The sequence below is a fragment of the Macadamia integrifolia genome, unplaced genomic scaffold (genome assembly GCF_013358625.1).
Source record: "Macadamia integrifolia cultivar HAES 741 unplaced genomic scaffold, SCU_Mint_v3 scaffold561, whole genome shotgun sequence".
In the NCBI taxonomy this organism is placed as follows: Eukaryota; Viridiplantae; Streptophyta; class Magnoliopsida; order Proteales; family Proteaceae; genus Macadamia; species Macadamia integrifolia.
In genome coordinates this window covers 158,725-163,694 of record NW_024870485.1, presented here as the reverse complement: position 1 = coordinate 163,694, position 4,970 = coordinate 158,725, and positions in this window count along the sequence as shown.

The window sequence follows — 4,970 nt, the reverse complement described above, 5'->3', positions numbered from 1 at the left end:
CTTCTGCCACTCCTCCCAAGAATCCAAAGGCATATACCGCGTCGAAAAACTTAAAAGAAAATAATTACTCAAAAGAAAAGAAATCTGCAAAGAAATAAACCGAATCCACCACCACCGTGGCTCTGAATGTATATATATATATAACATTCAATTAGCAATAAAAACAGGAATGACAAACAAATGGAAATAAACCATTCTATTTTAAATGGCGAAACATTCCGAATGACACAGTAAAAAAAAAAAAAAAGAATGGTAAAAAACGATAAACGGACGTTACAGAAACGTATAAATAAAAAAAAAAGGGGGGGACAAAAAGAAAACAATAATATTATACTTGTAAGTTAAAGAATTATTAGATGTATACATGCATCTAATTAGGGGTGTCAATTAGTGGCCCGACCCGACTAAACCGATCGGGACCGACCTTTTATAGACCGGCCCGACCCGGCCCGGACCGTTTATTAAACGTGTCGGGCTTGAGCCCGGCCCATTTATAAATGGTCGGTCTCGGTTTTGCTACTTGGACCGTCGGGCGCCCGACCGAGACCGACCGAATAACGCCTGATCGAGACCGACCTATTGTGCACCGACTTGGCCCGACCCTTTAATGATTGTAAAATACATATTTTACCCCCCAAATTAAAGAATAAAAACTAAAAAGTAAAGACATGTTCACATTTTAAATAATGGTTATATTTGGTATCATTTATTAATTTATTGTCATTTTTTTGGGCTTGCATGAGTGGGCCGGAATATAATAGCACATTTTAAAGAGGGCCCGTTTAAAAACCGGTTAAAGCCCGTTTAACATTAAACATGTTCGTAGCCCGGTTAAGGCCCGACTAAAACCCGATTAAGGTAGCCCGTATAGCCCGAGACCGACTGACCGAATATAAAGTGTACCATGCCCTTAATAACTAAGCCCGATTAGTTAAATGGGCCGGACATGGTGTAGCCTTTGAAAGTCTTCAAGCCTGATTAAGCCCGACCGAAACCGAACCGGCCCGACCGATTGACACCCCTACATCTAATGCTCAAAACAACTATAACATCCAATATTAATGAATATATATCATATAACTCATTATAAATTCTAAGACATATCATTGAATATCATCCAACACCAATTCTAAATTCATATACCACACATGTTCAAAGTCTTATTGAGCAATGTGGCTTGGTTATGATGTTGTTCATTGTTATCAACATAGTCAACACTCTCTCAGGGTGATGCCAGTTTAGTTGGAGTTGGAAATCATCACTTTAGAAACACTTTTCAGCAAATACATCGATTTATAGCTCATTTCTGGGATCCATGCAATGAATTTGAGTTGAAAGCGATATCATGAGAAATGTAGGCCATTGAGTTAGCTTCATATTGGTGAAAGAATCATGTTGATTGGAGTTTGGGAGAGGGAAAGAAGGGGTCAATTAAGTAGACATTATGTTCAACAAGTAAAATCTTAAAAAATGGCCAAATAAAGGTGAATGCGTTTTAAACGTGTTTAGAACAGGAATGCTTGTCGCTTGCCTTTTTTCCCATATATTTGGGAAGCATATGGCAAAACGTATTTAAACGTTTTTTGCTAACAATGGGCTAACATGGTCAACTAGGCCCAACCTAACCCAACTCAACAAGATCGATCAAGGTTGGGCGGTTTAGACTGAGCCCGAACTGGGTTGGGCCTGGGTTAATTTAAGAGACCTCAGGGTTGGGTTGAGTTTTAAAAATTAGGCCCAACCCAACCCATCGACACCCCTATAGCACCATATTTTTAAGGGGTAAGGGCGTCTTTTCACAACCCTTGAAAACAAGGTGTTGAGTCTACCAATAGAGAACACATACGAAAATTTTTTTTTTCTTCTCATATAGAATGAACACTATGTGCTAGTGTGTGCCTACACCTAGACACAGCGGGTGTGAACTACCCTTGTTGCCTTGTGCTGAAAATGCTTGTACCTATTAGTGTGTACCTGCGCCTGTGGTAGCGTTATCTTGCCCATGTGTGTGTGTGTGTGTATATATATATATATATATATGGAAGAAAGAACGCTACCTACTGACGTAGGTACTTGCCTCGACACAACAAGTGTGGAAAGACCGTACTGCCCCTGCACTCAAAATGCTCCAGTGCGTTGGTGTGTACCTGCGCTATCAAGGTAGCGTTCTCTTACACAACTTGTTATTTAATTTTTTTCCTATCTCATCAAGGTTGCCCGATGTCAACACTCTAATTTTCTTTTCATGAGTCTGTTTGAATCCTATCTTTATGATGCCTAATTCTCTTGTTTGACAAATGGTCCATTCATGTACAATAATCACAGTGGAAAAGGAGTCTGTCCAAGAGCATGGCTCCTATTTACAACCGAGTAGCATTATTTTCTCTTATATAAGAAAAAGAAAGTTAAATGCTTGCAACCTAGACGCAGGTGGGCTCCAGAAGAATGTGTTGCCCCCGCCCCATGTGCTAGAGATACCTTCACTCGGCCTCTCATTGGTCTGCGTGATGGCATAATGGCAGCGCATGCGAGTAGCTTTCTCTTGCCCTACACACACACACACACACACACACACACACGGAGGGTTTCCTCTGGTGCCTGATTTCCAATGCGGGCATCTAGGGTTCCTCCTTTCAATTCTTTCAATCAAGGGGCTATTTTAAACATTTCACTTTTCTGAATGAACAGTGAAATGTGAAGGAGTGTGTAAAAATGACCTGCATACTGGCATTGTGGGAATTCTCTCACCCCCCCCATATAGATAGATAATAAAGTAAAGGAACGGATTTTCCTTCAGCCATCATTGAGGCCTTCAGAAGGGTGTCCATTAGGGGTGTGTACCTTTAGCCTTGTGAACCCGAGCAAGGCCTAGGCAGGGAATTTTAGGCTTGAGGTCGTGTTGAGGCTGAAGCCTCGAGCTGAGCCCGGTCTAGTCCGACCCTAATTTTATATGACTGTGTTATAGTTATACATATTTTAAGTCCTTCCGATTATATTTAAGAATGATAGATGTTGATATCTCATTTTCTTAGTGCATATAGGAACACAAATATGTAAAAGGGCCAGCCTGATTCTGGCAATAATCAGGATCAATCAATGCAAACCCAGCTCAGTCTGTCCTACTCAGGGTCAATCAAGGCCGAGTTGAGTTGGGATAAGCTCGGCATTGTTGGACCTGACAACCTAATAGGTGGGTGCTGCCAGTCGGGCATAGAACCCTTACCCAAAACTTAAGCCCATTTAACAATCAAACTGGCGAGGTGAACCTGGCAACCCAAACAGGTGTGTGCAACAGGGGAACAGCCAGTCGAGAATAAAACCTTACCCAAAACTCAGCCCATTTAACAATCAAACTGGTGAGGTGAACCTGGTCTAGGCAACCTCAGCGGCAACCTTTAAAAACGAGTAATTAGAGATGTGATTCAATTCGGATCGGAAGTGGCTTGAATCAGTTTAAAAAAGCCCTAAAATCGGTATATTCAAGGAATATTCCAACAAGTCAGGTGTTTTATCAAGGAATCGGCCATATCGAATCATTAAAACCAGGATCGATGACCGCCAGTTCAGATCTGATTGGCGATTCTTGATCCAATTCGGCCCCTGCTCAGAGGGCAAGGGGTGTCATTGGGATTGTAGTGTTTTTGGTTTTGGGTAGAAAAAAAGTTGCCCAGCTATTGCTTATCAACAATAGCTACCACAATTGTCTTCCACTATTGCTTATTAAATTAATCATCCGAATCTAACAACTGAGATAAATAAATAATTATTATACATGTGTTTATATCGTGTCTATGCCTAAAGGCGACACATGCCCCATGCTCTTAAAACGCTCCTACACAGTCTTCCATTGGTTTAACACTAATGCAGTGGTTACACAAGAACGGTAACATTCCCTTGCCCCTTTTTTAGTTATTACTTGAGTAAATTACAGCTGAATTACGCATCAAGTATGTTTGGGAATACCCAATACCGTCGCTCCTATACTTGCACGAGACCCAACCAATGCCCCCTTCCCTTTGGGGTCAAGTTACAGATGCAAGAATGCAGGCGAAACCTCGCTTCTGGACAGAAAACTTTCTTATTATTATGTTTGGACTTTAGAGTTGCTTTATTAGCCTGCTTTGCTCCAAGCTGAACAAATATTTAACTTTTCCCTTTGTAGCCAGATTTGTTTAATACCTTACATCTCTCCCCCTCTCCCTCTGCATCTTTATCCCCTTTCCCCATACCTCCAACCACGTCCCCTGCGATGGGGGTTCAGCTCCTCTCCTAAGTGGTGATCACGCATGTCTTGCCCATAACTATCTAAACAATCGCCACATGCCCAGGCAATGACCCAACTGTTCTTAAAACCTCATTCTCTGCACCTCTTTCCAAAGCATTGGATCATCACTTGAACACGTGACGCTCGCCCATATAATTATTGGCCAACCTGAGCGATTAACGCTGAAGAGAGGAGCCGGATCCCTGTAATGGTCAGTGAGGATGTAACATACGTACCATTTGTGCAATGCAAACGGGTCGTAATGGTCTGCCTTTCTTGTAATAATAAACGTGAAGGGGTCTGTAACGCCACAGCTAAGCTTTCATCAGACAGTCTCCGGCGTCGACTGTCCAAGTACTTTTGCTTGGCTGCCAACAATCCAAAAAATCGTTAACGCACCCTGATGAGCTGGTGCTGAACAAAGTATGGGGAAGGGAGTTGCAGTTAAGGTAGGATGGAGGTAGGGGAAAGAGAGTGGAGGTCGGGGTTACAGAACAGGGTGGAGGAAGAACAAAGGGAGCTTGGGTTGCAGGGCAGCCCAGAGCTGGCAGAGGAACAAAAGAAAGTGGCCGAGGTGCAGATGGAGTAGGTTCTAGTCACTGGGAAGGATTTGGAGCTGGTGTCGAGGGTGGCACAAGAGAAGTAGGAGGCAGTCGTGCTAAAGGGTTCAACAAAAGGTTCAATCACGGTGGAAAATATGGAGTTG